This window comes from Carcharhinus amblyrhynchos, unplaced genomic scaffold (genome assembly GCF_965287045.1).
Source record: "Carcharhinus amblyrhynchos unplaced genomic scaffold, sCarAmb.v2.hapA scaffold_53, whole genome shotgun sequence".
Taxonomy (NCBI): Eukaryota; Metazoa; Chordata; class Chondrichthyes; order Carcharhiniformes; family Carcharhinidae; genus Carcharhinus; species Carcharhinus amblyrhynchos.
In genome coordinates this window covers 1,121,304-1,137,947 of record NW_027649794.1, presented here as the reverse complement: position 1 = coordinate 1,137,947, position 16,644 = coordinate 1,121,304, and the positions used below count along the sequence as shown (strand labels likewise).

The following is a 16,644-nucleotide window of genomic DNA, read 5'->3' as shown; positions in this document are numbered from 1 at the left end:
TCCTCCGGGCGCTCCGCTTTCCTCTCACAGTCCAAAGATGTGCGGGTTAGGTTGATTGGCTATGCTAAAAATTGCCCCTTCGTGCCCTGAGATGCATAAGTTAGAGGGATTAGCGGGTAAATATGTAGGAAGATAGAACATAGAAAAACTACAGCACAAACAGGCCCTTCGGCCCACAAGTTGCACCGATCATATCCATACCTACTAGGCTTACCTATAACCCTCAGTCCTATTAAGTCCCATGTACTCATCCAAAGTCTCTTAAACGACCCGATCGAATTTGCCTCCACCACCACCGACAGCAGCCGATTCCACTCACCCAGCACCCTCTGAGTGAAAAACTTACCCCTGATATCTCCCCTGTACCTACTCCCCAGCACCTTAAACCTGTGTCCTCTCACAGCAACCATTCCAGCCCTTGGGAAAAAGCCTCTGAGAATCCACCCGATCGATACCTCTCAACATCTTCTACTCTTTGGCCAGAATATGGGGGAAGGGCCTGGGTGGGATTGTGGTCGGTACAGATTCGATGGGCTGAATGGCCTCATTCTGCACTGTATGGTTTGTATGAGTCAGATTCTGTTTTACTGGGGTGTCAGCGGGGGGAAGGAGGGGAAGGCTTTGTTAGTTGGGTGGGCTACTGAGGGGGTAGTAGGTGGGCTACAGGGAGTGGGGGGGCAAGAGATCAGGCGGTGGGAAAAAAATCCTGGGGATTCCCTGATAGGGATATCGTCTGGGTAAGTTGAAGACTGGTTCACTGTCCTCCCCTGTCTTGGGCACTTTTGTGTCCTGTGTGTGCCTATTAGGTTGGGTGGGGTGAGGAGGCTCCCAGGGCTGGTGGGATGGGGTGACTTTTTATTCTTTGTGGGTGTTTTCTGTTGTGGTGGGCAGGTGTGGATTCGGGTAGTGTGTATCGAATTGGTGTGGGGTCACTAGTTGGCGGAGCAAGTTGGTATGGGGCCATTCCCCTCTTTTCGGATGGTTTCCGGGTTCGGTATGAGGGTAGGCCTTTTGTTGGGAGTGCAAAAATTACTTCACCCACAATTTATCCAGTTATTTCTTTCTTTATTCATTAATTCATTCGTGTCCCCAGTGTCTTACATTAGCAATGTAATGAAGTAGCTGTGGAAGGGTTAAACCAAGGGGGAATTTCGAATGGCCAATTCACTTAACAAGCATTTCTTTGCTATGTGGAAGGAGACCAGAGGCAACCCACACAAGCATGGGGAGAATGTGCAAACCCTACACAGGTAGAGATCCAAGCCAAGCTCCCAGCCTGCATCCTTGGCCCTCTGAGGCAGCAGTGCTAACCATCGAGCCACCACGCTGCCCACAGATGTATGACGTGTCTTTTCACAATGCTGGCTTTCCTGCTGTCTGTCGTGGCTCTCCCTTATATATTTGCCTTCGGGGTTGACCTCCTGTGCCACCTCCTCATTCCATACCTTCTTCTCCTTGTTGTGGTTCCCTCGTATCCTCCTTCTCCCGCTCTACCATCGAAATTTGCTTGGGAAAATGTTTGGGGTTGGGGGGAGGTTTGTTTTGGGGACGGTTCAATCAACTTTGGGTGGTTTGGAGGTTTTAATCTGGCCTTTGTCAGTGTTTGTGTTCGGGGGGACCTGGCCATTAGTGACCCGTTAATCTGTGGTTCCCTCTCTGCGTGTGACCTGTATTTCTTATGGTTTTCCAGTTATGTTTCCCTATTTCTTCCAGTGGTGTTTGACGGGGTTTCTGTTCATTACTTATTGTTCATGTGTTGTGGGTGGTTGCCCTCATCTATCCCTGTTCTTGTGTGGTTTGTGTCTTAGCCCATTTGGGAGTAAGGTTTTCCTGACACAAGTCAGGAGTGGGATGGAATTGGACATGCATCAGCTCTTGAAGAGATGACTAATTATCCCCACACTCCCCATAAACTTCTGCCCATAGCTGGGGTGGCACAGTGATTAGCACTGCTGCCTCACAGTGCCAGGGACCAGGGTCAATTCTACCCTTGGGTCACTGTGTGTGAGGAGTCTACATGTTCTCCCCGTGTCTGCATGGGTTTTCTCCGGGTGCTCTGGTTTCCTCCAAAAGACATGCTGGTTAGGTGCTTTGGCCAAGCTGAATTCTCCCTCAGTGTCGGAGTGTGGCGTCTAGGGGATTTTCACAGTAACTTCATTGCAGTGTTAATGGAAGCCGACTTGTGACAATAATAAATAAACTTTAAGGGACAGATCTTTGGGGTCGAACAGAAAGGGGACATATCCCCTTTCCTTCAGGCTTTGCCACTTTTCTTTTGATCGCGTCCATTCCTTGTTGTTCCCTGTGTTTGCCTTGTCTTTATCTTGTGGCTTGCTGTCTTCTTGTCTCCTGGGTCTTATCCGTGTTAGTTATTTCTTGTGTGAGGTGATGAATGGTGGAGGGGGGGGGTTACCTCATGTGGCAGAAGAGAAGGAGTAAGTGAGAGGAAGTGGGGGGAAGAAAGAACAAAAGAAAAGAGGGTAATAGTCTGCTTCTGACATATTTTAGGTGGTGGTCGTGGGGGGAGGTGGAGTGTGTTAGGAGGAAGGGGCTGCTAGATCAGGTGTTTCCGTGTATCCGGGGGCTGGGATGGATGTCCAAGTGGTGTGTGTGTTGGGAGAGTTGTCTTTTGGGGGTTTCTTGGCTGGGGAAGTTTTGTGTCTATTGCTGATCATGGTAGGGTGACACGGTAGCACTGCTCCTGCACAGCTCCAGGGTCCTGGGTTCGATTCCCGGCTCGGGTCACTGTCTGTGTTGAGTTTGTACATTCTCCTCGTATCTGCGTGGGTTTCCTCCGGGTGCTCCGCTTTCCTCCCACAGTCCAAAGATGTGCGGGTTAGGTTGATTCGCTATGCTAAAAATTGCCCCTTCGTGCCCTGAGATGCATAAGTTAGAGGGATTAGCGGGTAAATATGTAGGAAGATAGAACATAGAAAAACTACAGCACAAACAGGCCCTTCGGCCCACAAGTTGCACCGATCATATCCATACCTACTAGGCTTACCTATAACCCTCAGTCCTATTAAGTCCCATGTACTCATCCAAAGTCTCTTAAACGACCCGATCGAATTTGCCTCCACCACCACCGACAGCAGCCGATTCCACTCACCCAGCACCCTCTGAGTGAAAAACTTACCCCTGATATCTCCCCTGTACCTACTCCCCAGCACCTTAAACCTGTGTCCTCTCACAGCAACCATTCCAGCCCTTGGGAAAAAGCCTCTGAGAATCCACCCGATCGATACCTCTCAACATCTTCTACTCTTTGGCCAGAATATGGGGGAAGGGCCTGGGTGGGATTGTGGTCGGTACAGATTCGATGGGCTGAATGGCCTTGTTCTGCACTGTCGGGTTTGTATGAGTCAGATTCTGCTTTACTGGGGTGTCAGCGGGGGGAAGGCGGGGAAGGCTTTGTTAGTTGGGTGGGCTACTGAGGGGGTAGTAGGTGGGCTACAGGGAGTGGGGGGGCAAGAGATCAGGCAGTGGGAAAAAAATCCTGGGGATTTCCTGATAGGGATAGTGTCTGGGTAAGTTGAAGACTGGTTCACTGTCCTCCCCTGTCTTGGGCACTTTTGTGTCCTGTGTGTGCCTATTAGGTTGGGTGGGGTGAGGAGGCTCCCAGGGCTGGTGGGATGGGGTGACTTTTTATTCTTTGTGGGTGTTTTCTGTTGTGGTGGGCAGGTGTGGATTCGGGTAGTGTGTATCGAATTGGTGTGGGGTCACTAGTTGGCGGAGCAAGTTGGTATGGGGCCATTCCCCTCTCTTCCGATGGTTTCCGGGTTCGGTATGAGGGTAGGCCTTTTGTTGGGAGTGCAAAAATTACTTCACCCACAATTTATCCAGTTATTTCTTTCTTTATTCATTAATTCATTCGTGTCCCCAGTGTCTTACATTAGCAATGTAATGAAGTAGCTGTGGAAGGGTTAAACCAAGGGGGAATTTCGAATGGCCAATTCACTTAACAAGCATTTCTTTGCTATGTGGAAGGAGACCAGAGGCAACCCACACAAGCATGGGGAGAATGTGCAAACCCTACACAGGTGGAGATCCAAGCCAAGCTCCCAGCCTGCATCCTTGGCCCTCTGAGGCAGCAGTGCTAACCATCGAGCCACCACGCTGCCCACAGATGTATGACTTGTCTTTTCACAATGCTGGTTTCCCTGCTGTCTGTCGTGGCTCTCCCTTAGATATTTGCCTTCGGGGTTGACCTCCTGTGCCACCTCCTCATTCTGTACCTTCTTCTCCTTGTTGTGGTTCCCTCGTATCCTCCTTCTCCCGCTCTACCATTGAAATTTGCTTGGGAAAATGTTTGGGGTTGGGGGGAGGTTTGTTTTGGGGACGGTTCAATCAACTTTGGGTGGTTTGGAGGTTTTAATCTGGCCTTTGTCAGTGTTTGTGTTCGGGGGGACCTGGCCATTAGTGACCCGTTAATCTGTGGTTCCCTCTCTGCGTGTGACCTGTATTTCTTATGGTTTTCCAGTTATGTTTCCCTATTTCTTCCAGTGGTGTTTGACGGGGTTTCTGTTCATTACTTATTGTTCATGTGTTGTGGGTGGTTGCCCTCATCTATCCCTGTTCTTGTGTGGTTTGTGTCTTAGCCCATTTGGGAGTAAGGTTTTCCTGACACAAGTCAGGAGTGGGATGGAATTGGACATGCATCAGCTCTTGAAGAGATGACTAATTATCCCCACACTCCCCATAAACTTCTGCCCATAGCTGGGGTGGCACAGTGATTAGCACTGCTGCCTCACAGTGCCAGGGACCAGGGTCAATTCTACCCTTGGGTCACTGTGTGTGAGGAGTCTACATGTTCTCCCCGTGTCTGCATGGGTTTTCTCCGGGTGCTCTGGTTTCCTCCAAAAGACATGCCGGTTAGGTGCTTTGGCCAAGCTGAATTCTCCCTCAGTGCCGGAGTGTGGCGTCTAGGGGATTTTCACAGTAACTTCATTGCAGTGTTAATGGAAGCCGACTTGTGACAATAATAAATAAACTTTAAGGGACAGATCTTTGGGGTCGAACAGAAAGGGGACATATCCCCTTTTCTTCAGGCTTTGCCACTTTTCTTTTGATCGCGTCCATTCCTTGTTGTTCCCTGTGTTTGCCTTGTCTTTATCTTGTGGCTTGCTGTCTTCTTGTCTCCTGGGTCTTATCCGTGTTAGTTATTTCTTGTGTGAGGTGATGAATGGTGGAGGGGGGGGGTTACCTCATGTGGCAGAAGAGAAGGAGTAAGTGAGAGGAAGTGGGGGGAAGAAAGAACAAAAGAAAAGAGGGTAATAGTCTGCTTCTGACATATTTTAGGTGGTGGTCGTGGGGGGAGGTGGAGTGTGTTAGGAGGAGGGGGCTGCTAGATCAGGTGTTTCCGTGTTTCCGGGGGCTGGGATGGATGTCCAAGTGGTGTGTGTGTTGGGAGAGTTGTCTTTTGGGGGTTCCTTGGCTGGGGAAGTTTTGTGTCTATTGCTGATCATGGTAGGGTGACACGGTAGCACTGCTCCTGCACAGCTCCAGGGTCCTGGGTTCGATTCCCGGCTCGGGTCACCGTCTGTGTTGAGTTTGTACATTCTCCTCGTATCTGCGTGGGTTTCCTCCGGGCGCTCCGCTTTCCTCCCACAGTCCAAAGATGTGCGGGTTAGGTTGATTGGCTATGCTAAAAATTGCCCCTTCGTGCCCTGAGATGCATAAGTTAGAGGGATTAGCGGGTAAATATGTAGGAAGATAGAACATAGAAAAACTACAGCACAAACAGGCCCTTCGGCCCACAAGTTGCACCGATGATATCCATACCTACTAGGCTTACCTATAACCCTCAGTCCTATTAAGTCCCATGTACTCATCCAAAGTCTCTTAAACGACCCGATCGAATTTGCCGCAACCACCACCGACAGCAGCCGATTCCACTCACCCAGCACCCTCTGAGGGAAAAACTTACCCCTGATATCTCCCCTGTACCTACTCCCCAGCACCTTAAACCTGTGTCCTCTCACAGCAACCATTCCAGCCCTTGGGAAAAAGCCTCTGAGAATCCACCCGATCGATACCTCTCAACATCTTCTACTCTTTGGCCAGAATATGGGGGAAGGGCCTGGGTGGGATTGTGGTCGGTGCAGATTCGATGGGCTGAATGGACTCGTTCTGCACTGTAGGGTTTGTATGAGTCAGATTCTGTTTTACTGGGGTGTCAGCGGGGGGAAGGAGGGGAAGGCTTTGTTAGTTGGGTGGGCTACTGAGGGGGTGGTAGGTGGGCTACAGGGAGTGGGGGGCAAGAGATCAGGCGGTGGGAAAAAAATCCTGGGGATTCCCTGATAGGGATATCGTCTGGGTAAGTTGAAGACTGGTTCACTGTCCTCCCCTGTCTTGGGCACTTTTGTGTCCTGTGTGTGCCTATTAGGTTGGGTGGGGTGAGGAGGCTCCCAGGGCTGGTGGGATGGGGTGACTTTTTATTCTTTGTGGGTGTTTTCTGTTGTGGTGGGCAGGTGTGGATTCGGGTAGTGTGTATCGAATCGGTGTGGGGTCACTAGTTGGCGGAGCAAGTTGGTATGGGGCCATTCCCCTCTTTTCCGATGGTTTCCGGGTTCGGTATGAGGGTAGGCCTTTTGTTGGGAGCGCAAAAATTACTTCACCCACAATTTATCCAGTTATTTCTTTCTTTATTCATTAGTTCATTCGTGTCCCCAGTGTCTTACATTAGCAATGTAATGAAGTAGCTGTGGAAGGGTTAAACCAAGGGGGAATTTCGAATGGCCAATTCACTTAACAAGCATTTCTTTGCTATGTGGAAGGAGACCAGAGGCAACCCACACAAGCATGGGGAGAATGTGCAAACCCTACACAGGTAGAGATCCAAGCCAAGCTCCCAGCCTGCATCCTTGGCCCTCTGAGGCAGCAGTGCTAACCATCGAGCCACCACGCTGCCCACAGATGTATGACTTGTCTTTTCACAATGCTGGTTTTCCTGCTGTCTGTCGTGGCTCTCCCTTATATATTTGCCTTCGGGGTTGACCTCCTGTGCCACCTCCTCATTCCATACCTTCTTCTCCTTGTTGTGGTTCCCTCGTATCCTCCTTCTCCCGCTCTACCATTGAAATTTGCTTGGGAAAATGTTTGGGGTTGGGGGGGAGGTTTGTTTTGGGGATGGTTCAATCAACTTTGGGTGGTTTGGAGGTTTTAATCTGGCCTTTGTCAGTGTTTGTGTTCGGGGAGACCTGGCCATTAGTGACCCGTTAATCTGTGGTTCCCTCTCTGCGTGTGACCTGTATTTCTTATGGTTTTCCAGTTATGTTTCCCTATTTCTTCCAGTGGTGTTTGACGGGTTTCTGTTCATTACTTATTGTTCATGTGTTGTGGGTGGTTGCCCTTATCTATCCCTGTTCTTGTGTGGTTTGTGTCTTAGCCCATTTGGGAGTAAGGTTTTCATTCTATAGATCCACCCCTTCTCTGTTGGTTTTCTTTCTGCTGTGGTCCAATGAATATTTGTGTCTCGTCCCATAACACTTTGGGCTTCCACGCTCTGTTGCATGAAATAGGCCTTGTTTTCCTTCTCTGTCCTAATGTCACTGGGGTGTCTGGAGAGTTTTTCCCTTAGTGTGTTGCCTGTTTCCCCTATGTGTATTATTTAACTTTGGATGGCATATACTACACTGCATTGGTCGCGTTTGATTTTTGACTGTAGTGCTGCACTGGTGTTGGTGTAGCCGTTCTTTGTTTCCTCCGGTGTTACCAGGCATTCACAGGTCTTGCAGTTTCTGCTTCTACATTTCCCCTCCTTGGGTCATTTTATCTGGCTTCTGACGAGCATGTCCTTCAGGTTTCTGTGTTGTCTGTAGGCTATTATAATGTTCAGGTTCTGCTATTATAATAATCAGTTTCTTCTGTGCTTTTTTAAGTTTTCAATGTTGTTTTCATTATTCGACTTATTTTTCGACCTCTGGGCTGACGATTATGATGGGTTTCCCTTCCTTTCTCTGTGCTACCTCTCCTTCACAGAACAGAGAAACATAAAACAGTACAGCACAGTACAGGCCCTCAATGCTGTGCCGAGCTATGTCCGAACCCAAGATCAAGCTATCCCACTCCCTATCATTCTGGTTTGCTCCATGTGCCTATCCAATAACCGCTTGAAAGTTCCTAAAGTGTCCGACTCCACTAAGGCAGCGCATTCCACACCCCAACCACTCTCTGAGTAAAGAATCTACCTCGCACATCCCTCCTATATCTCCCACCATGAACCTTATAGTTATGCCCCCTAGAAACAGCTACATCCACCTGAGGAAATAGTCTCTGTACGTCCACTCTATCAAAGAATAAAGAACAAAGAACAAAATCAGCCCAGGAAACAGGCCCTTCGGCCCAAAGAGCCCACACCGCCATCTCAACACCACCAGTCCCCCTCTCTACCCATGACCCCTGTCTAATGTTTTATGGCCATCCAGGTTGAGGGAAACTGATTTCAGGACAATTTATTCCTGCCAATCAGCCTAACAGCACATCTTTGGGGTGTGGGAGGAAACCGGAGCACCCGGAGAAAACCCACGCAAGCACGGGGAGAATGCGCAAACTCCCACAGACACCGGCCCAAATCCATGTGTCTGCACAGCAAACAGCGATAGTCACTGAGCTGTCGTCTTGCCCAGTATCTGGTCCAGTTTAAGAACATAAGAACATAAGAAATAGGAGCAGGAGTAGGCCATCTAGCCCTTCGAGCCTGCCCCGCCATTCAATAAGATCATGGCTGATCTGTTGTGGCTCAGTTCCACTTTCCCGCCCTCTCCCCATAACCCTTAATCCCCTCTCTTATCAAAAACCCATCAACCCGCTTCTTAAAAATATTTAGCGAGGCAGCCTCCACCACTTCAACGGGCAGAGAATTCCAGAGATTCACCACCCTTTGAGTGAAGAAGTTCCTCCTCAACTCCGTTCTAAACCGCCTCCCCTTTATCTTGAGGCTGTGCCCCCTAGTCCTACTGTTTAGGCACACACTAACGACATGAAGCACTAGGCCAATCTCGAACAACCAAGAGCAGCCCCAGTACGACCCATCGCGTGTATGCCCCTCGTTGGACACGAGGTGGACCGACTTAAAACCTGTGAATGAAAAGAGAAAAAACATTATTATCATACTATACCCATTTACATTACCAGGGACGTCCCAATGCTAATGACCCTTATTTAAAAGGTTCTGCTATACCCACCCATCTCCAACCCACTCATGTGCCTGTCTAAGTTACTCTTAAAGGACTCTAGCATGTTTGCCTCCACCACCTTACTTGGCAGAGCATTCCATACCCCCACTACCCTCTGTGTGAAAAACCTCCCTCTAATATCTGTGTTGTACCGCTACCCCCTCACCTTAAGTCCATGGCCCCTTGTCCTACGTGTCTCTATTATGGGAAATAGCTTACCTCTATTTACTCTATCAATACCCTTCATAATCTTATATACCTTTATTAGATCCCCCCTTAGCCGACGTCTTTCAAGGGAAAAGAGCCCCAATTTCTTCAATCTTTCCTCATACCCCAGTCCTTCCATACCAGGCAATATCCTGGTAAACCTCCTCTGCACTCTCTCCAGAGTCTCCACGTCCTTCCGGTAGTAAGGTGACCAGAACTGGATGCAGCACTCTAAATGCGGCCTAACCAACGTTCTGTACAACTGCAACATTAGACTCCAGCTCTTATATTCAATACCCCTTCCTATAAAGGCTAACATACCATAGGCTTTCCTCACCACACTCTCCACTTGCACTGCCACCTTCAAAGACTTGTGCACTTGCACCCCCAGGTCTCGCTGCGATTCTATACTCCTTACGGGCTTACCCTTTATCATATAACTTCCCCCTACATTATTCCAGCCAAAATGCATCACCTCACATTTATCCGGATTAAACTCCATTTGCCACGTATCTGCCCAATCAACCAGCCTATCAATATCCTGCTGTATTGCCAGACACTGCTCCTCACTGCCCGCCAATCCAGCCATCTTGGTGTCATCAGCAAATTTGCTGGTCACACCACCTACTCCCTCTTCCAAATCATTTATATACACTACAAAGAGGTCCCAGTACCGAGCCCTGCGGCACACCACTAGTGACAGACCTCCAGTTAGAAAAAGACCCCTCCACTACTACTCTCTGTCTCTTCTTTGCAAGCCAGTTCTCTACCCATCTAGATACCTGACCACATATCCCATGGGCTTTAATCTTCTGTACCAACCTACCATGAGGGACTTTGTCAAACGCCTTACTGAAATCCATATAGACCACATCAACGGCTCGTCCTTCGTCAACCGTTTTTGTCACCTCCTCAAAGAATTCTACCAGATTCGTAAGGCAAGACTTCCCCTTTACAAAGCCATGCTGCGTATCCTTAATCAGATCGCAACGCTCCAAGTGCGCAGACATCCTATCCCTAAGAATCCTCTCCATCAACTTACCTACCACTGACGTTAAACTCACTGGCCTATAGTTACCCGGGCTATCCCTCCTACCCTTTTTAAACAACGGTACCACGTTCGCTATCCTCCAGTCCTCTGGGACCTCACCTGTGTCCAAAGAAGAGACAAAGATTTGCGTCAGAGGCCCAGCAATCTCATCCCTTGCCTCCCTAAGCAGCCTAGGATAAATGCAATCGGGCCCCGGAGATTTATCGGTTTTAATGCCCTCTAAAAGCCCTAACACTTCTTCCCTCGTAATCGATAGATCTTTCAATCGGTCCACCGCTCCCTCAATGACTGTACCAGACATCAAGCCCCTCTCCTTCGTGAATATCGATGCAAAGTATTCATTCAGGATCTCTCCCATTCCCTCTGCCTCGAAGCACAATTCCCCACGTCTGTCCCTGAGGGGACCGATTTTACCCCTAGCCACCCTTTTGTTCTTAAGATAGGAGTAAAACACCTTTGGATTCTCCTTAACCCTACCTGCAAAAGCCATCTCATGCCCCCTCTTTGCCCTCCTAACTCCCCGTTTGAGATCCCTCCTACTATCTCTGTATTCCTCCAACGCTCTCTCCGTTCCCAGCTGCTTAGACCTGACATACGCCTCTCGTTTCTTCCTAACCAGGTCTTCTATATCTCTAGTAATCCACGGTTCCCTAATCCTACCTTTCCCATCCTTTCTCCTAACTGACACATGCCTTTCCTGCACCCTTTGCAGTTTTCCCTTGAAAGACTCCCACATGCCTAACGTGGTCTTGCCTTCCAACAGCCTATCCCAGTCTGTATCCCTAAGCTCCTGCCTAATCCGGCTGTATCTAGCCTTCCCCCAATTTAGCACCCTCCCCTTGGGACAGCTCTCATCTTTTTCCATTCGTATCCTAAAGTAGACGGAGTTGTGGTCACTATTAGCCACATGCTCACCTACCACAACCTCAACCACCTGACCCAGCTCATTGCCCAGAACTAAATCCAGTATCGCCCCCTCTCTAGTCGGGCTATCTACATACTGTTGCAAGGATCCTTCCAATACACATCTTACGAATTCCTCCCCATCAGACCCCCCAGCTCTAGGCACCTTCCAATCCACCCCAGGGAGATTAAAATCTCCCACTACAACAACCCTATTCTTCCTACACTTATCCTAAATGTCCCTACATATACCCTCTTCCATTGCACGCGGGCTATCGGGCAGCCTATAGTACACTCCTAGCATAGTAATGGCCCCCTTCTTATTCCTCAACTCCACCCACAGAGACTCAATTTCCAACCCCTCCATCTTATCCTCCCTCTGCACCGCTGTGATCTGCTCCCTAAGAGTGCCACTCCCCCTCCTCTTTTCAACCCTCCTCTATCACGCCTAAAACACTTATACCCTGGAACATTTAGCTGCCAGTCCTGCCCCTCCTTTAACCACGTCTCTGTCACTGCCACCACATCTAAATACCTCGCGAACATCAAGGCCCTAAGTTCATCCGTCTTACCCGTCACACTCCTCGCATTAAAACAGATGCACCTAAGACCCTCAGGCCCTCTCGGATCCTCCTTCTCCTGGGGGATTTTCCTATCAACTAGACTTACCCTGACCTCCAACTCACTCCCAGTGCCTGAGCTGTCTCTCTCCTCCCCACCCCCCCTCCATACTAGTTTAAACCCTGCCTAATCACTCCAGCCAACCTCCCAGCTAAAATATGTGTCCCCTTTCCCATTTAAGTGTTCCCTATCCCTCTTATACAAGTGCCCTTCCTTTGCAAAGACTTCCCAATGGTCAACAAAACTAAAACCCTCTGTCCTGCACCAATCCCTCAGCCATGCATTCAGCTGCAGGATCTCATTATTCTTATCCCTGCTATTGCTGGGCGCTGGCAGCAGCCCAGAGATCGCCACCCTGGAGGCCCTACACTTCAGCCTGACTCCCAACTCCCTGAACTGCGTATCAATCCCTCTCATCATCTTATAAACCTCTATTAAGTTGCCTCTCATCCTCCTCCGCTCCAAAGAGAAAAGCCCCAGCTCCCTCAACCTTTCTTCATAAGACCTACCCTCCAAACCAGGTAGCATCCTGGTAAATCTCCTCTGCACTCTCTCTCCAATGTTTCCACATCCTTCTTATAGTGAGGTGACCAGAACTGAACACAATATTCCAAATGTGGTCTCACCACGGTCCAGTATAGTTGCAACATATCCCCACGGCTCTTAAACTCAAACCCCCTGTTAATAAACGCTAACACACTATAAGCCTTCTTCACGGCTCAATCCACTTGAGTGGCAACCTTCAAAGATCTATGGATATGAACCCAAGATTTTTCTGTTCCTCTACATTCCTTTTCATTCACAGGTTTTAAGTCTGTCCGCCTTGTTGTCCAACGAGGGGCATACACGCGATGGGTCGTACTGGGGCTGCTCTTGGTTGTTCGAGATTGGCCTAGTGCTTCATGTCGTTAGTGTGTGCCTAAACTGGACCAGATGCTTGGCAAGACGACAGCTCAGTGACTATCACTGTTTGCTGTGCAGACACATGGATTTGGGCCGGAGTCTGTGGGAGTTTGCACATTCTCCCCGTACTTGCGTGGGTTTTCTCCGGGTGCTCCGGTTTCCTCCCACACCCCAAAGATGTGCTATTAGGCTGATTGGCAGTAATAAATTGTCCCTAAATCAGATTCCCTCAATCTGGATGGCCATAAACAATAGATAAGGGTCATGGGTGGAGGGGGGGACTGGTAGTGTTAAAATGGCGGCGCGGGCTCGTTGGGCCGAAGGGCCTGTTCCCCGGGCTGTTTTGTTCTTTGTTCTTTGTATTCCTCAGAACCCTGCCGTTGACCCTGTAATCCACATTCAAGTTTGTCCTACCAAATGAATCACCTCGCATTAATGTTGTTGTCCTCTGTTTGTTGTTACGCAATAGGTTGTTGGGGTGCTATTGGTTTGGTGGGGTGGTCAGTCATGCAAGATTTCCATCCCCGCCCTCTGTTTCCTCCTGTTACACCATGTTGTTCGTGTTTCCATGGTTGGTGTGTCCTGTTTTGTTGGTGTTGCCCAATGTTGCATCACTCCTCGTGTTAACCGTGAGTTGTATGTCCTTGCTGTGTTCCACTCTACTGTTGTTAGTGGCCGCCTCTCTCTGTTGCGTATTGCGTTCCTTCCCCGTGGCCTGTGTTGGTTCAGCTTCTACTGGGGTTTGTGTGTGTCCATGAGGGAGTCTCACCCTGTGTTGAGCTGCACAGGTTCTGTGGTCTCTTTATTATGTATTCCTGGGGTCTGCGATGTGTCCCCCCCGCTGTTCCCATGGAGCAGGTGTTTGTGTCTCTCCAAAGCTCCGGCTGTCTAATAGGGTACCCTGTGTCCTTTTGTTTGTCCCCTGAATTTTTGGTGTTCCCCTGTACATTTCCTGGCTTTCCCTGTTTGTGTTCCCCAATATATTGAGTAAGTCCCATCCACCCCACTTTTCTCACCTGTGTCTCCCATGCTCCCTTGCCCCCGTGTGGTTGGGGTGTTGGCTGCATCCTCTGTCTATACTTCCTCTGGAACCCCCTGTAATCATCCTGGTGAGGCTATCTTCAGTGTAGGGGTTGGGATCCCCCTGTCCTGCCCTATTGTCCTTGTATTCCCCACCTTCCATTCCACCATTCGTCTCCCAATGCTCTATCCTGTAATTCCCTGTCCTGGCTCCAGCCATTGGCCTCCCATATCCATTTTGGGGAATAGTTTGGTGTACTGGGCTCTTGTTCTATCCCTCTATATCCTGACATTTACATTTTGTTGGACAGGATTCTGTTTGCTAGTTATGATAAGGGTCTCTTTAAAATAATCACCTTTCTTGGGGGTGATTCTTTTTTTAGCTAATGATGAGTCACCTTGTATCCCGGGTTCTTCCCATTACTCAAGCATTCTTTAGGCAGCCCCTGTTTGTTAGTTGTAATGAGTCAATGTGTGTCCAGCTTTCTCCCTTTGTTCCTGGTGCTCAAATACTGAAAGATTTGCATTTTCCCCAGACCTGCCTGTGGATTCTACCCAGACACCATGTATTCAGAGTATCATCCATCAGAGTTACACATTTATATTTTTAATTTTAGGGAGTTATACTTCTCGGCGTGGATCAGTTCGCCTGTTACAATGGGTTCCCATTCGTGTCCAATTATCCCTTTTAATTAAGCTGTGAGTGTGTGTGTGAGAGAGTGTGTGACTGTGTGAGAGATCTGTGACTGTGTGAGAGAGTGTGTGACTGTGTGAGAGAGTGTGTGATTGTGTGAGAGACCTGTGACTGTGTGAGAGAGTGTGTGTGTGTGAGAGAGTGTGTGAGAGGGTGGGTGACTGTGTGAGAGATCTGTGACTGTGTGAGAGAGTGTGTGACTGTGTGAGAGAGTGTGTGACTGTGTGAGAGATCTGTGACTGTGTGAGAGAGTGTGTGACTGTGTGAGAGAGTGTGTGTGTGAGAGAGTGTGTGAGAGGGTGTGTGACTGTGTGAGAGTGTGTGAGAGAGTGTGCGACTGTGTGAGAGATCTGTGACTGTGTGAGAGAGTGTGTGTGTGAGAGAGTGAGTGAGAGAGTGTGTGACTGTGTGAGTGTGTGAGAGAGTGTGCGACTGTGTGAGAGATCTGTGACTGTGTGAGAGAGTGTGTGTGTGAGAGAGTGAGTGAGAGAGTGTGTGACTGTGAGAGTGTGTGACTGTGTGAGAGATCTGTGACTGTGTGAGAGAGTGTGTGTGTGAGAGAGTGAGTGAGAGAGTGTGTGACTGTGAGAGTGTGTGAGAGAGTGTGCGACACCCCCCCTCCCCCCTCGACCCCCCTCACCAACCCCCACCCCCCCTCAACCCCCCTCACCAACCCGCCCGACCCCCCTCACCAACCCCCACCACCCCCACCACCCACACCCCCCCGACCCCCCTCACCCCGCCTCCCTCCTCGACCCCCCTCACCACTCCCTGCACCAACACCACCCCCCCTCCCCCCTCGACCCTCCTCACCACCCCCCCCACCAACACCACCCCCTCCCTCCACACCCCTCACCCCCCTCCCCCCTCGACCCCCTCACCACCCCCCCGACCCCCCTCACCACCCCCCTCCCCCCTCGACCCGCCCTCACCACCCCCCCGACCCCCCTCACCACCCCCCTCCCCCCTCGACCCCCCTCACCACCCCCCCGACCCCCCTCACCACCCCCCTCCCCCCTCGACCCGCCCTCACCACCCCCCCCGACCCCCCTCACCACCCCCCTCCCCCCTCGACCCCCCTCACCACACCCCCCCCGACCCAGGCAGCTGAAGGTACGGCCGCCAATGGCGGAGCAATGGAAATCGGGGGAGGCAGAAGAGGAGGAGCGCAGAGATCTGAGAGGGTTGGAGGGGGCTGGAGGACGTTACTGTGTTACGAGGGGTTGGAGGGGCTGGAGGAGGTTACAGTGTTACGAGGGGTTGGAGGGGGCTGGAGGACTTTCGAGACAGGGAGAGTTAGAGGTACTGGAGGAGATTAGAGATAGGGAGGGTTGTCGGGGCTGGAAGAGGTTACAGAGATAGGGAGGGTTGTAGGGGCTGGAGGAGGTTACAGAGATAGGGAGGTTTGTCGGGGCTGGAGGAGGTTACAGAGATAGGGAGGGTTGTCGGGACTGGAGGAGGTTACAGAGATAGGGAGGGGTGTAGGGGCTGGAGGAAGTTACAGAGATAGGGAGGGTTGTAGGGGCTGGAGGAGGTTACAGAGATAGGGAGGGTTGTAGGGGCTGGAAGAAGTTACAGAGATAGGGAGGGTTGTAGGGGCTGGAGGAGGTTACAGAGATAGGGAGGGTTGTAGGGGCTGGAGGAAGTTACAGAGATAGGGAGGGCTGTAGGGGCTGGAGGAGGTTACAGAGATAGGGAGGGTTGTAGGGGCTGGAGGAAGTTACAGAGATAGGGAGGGTTGTAGGGGCTGGAGGAGGTTACAGAGATAGGGAGGGTTGTCGGGGCTGGAGGAGGTTACAGAGATAGGGAGGGTTGTCGGGGCTGGAGGAGGTTACAGAGATAGGGAGGGTTGTCGGGGCTGGAAGAGGTTACAGAGATAGGGAAGGTTGTCGGGGCTGGAGGAGGTTACAGAGATTGGGAGGGTTGTAGGGGCTGGAGGAAGTTACAGAGATAGGGAAGGCTGTAGGGGCTGGAAGAGGTTACAGAGACTGGGAGCGTTGTAGGAGCTGGAGGAGGTTACAGAGATAGGGAGGGTTGTTGGGGCTGGAAGAGGTTACAGAGATAGGGAA

The 16,644-nt window shown here is 50.4% G+C and overlaps 1 protein-coding gene across 1 annotated transcript in view; it reads right to left on the bottom strand.

Annotated features, from left to right (window-relative positions):
• The window catches only part of LOC145337591 (uncharacterized), a 156,430-nt gene that overhangs the window by 14,194 nt on the left and 125,592 nt on the right, over positions 1 to 16,644 (bottom strand). The window lies entirely within an intron of this gene.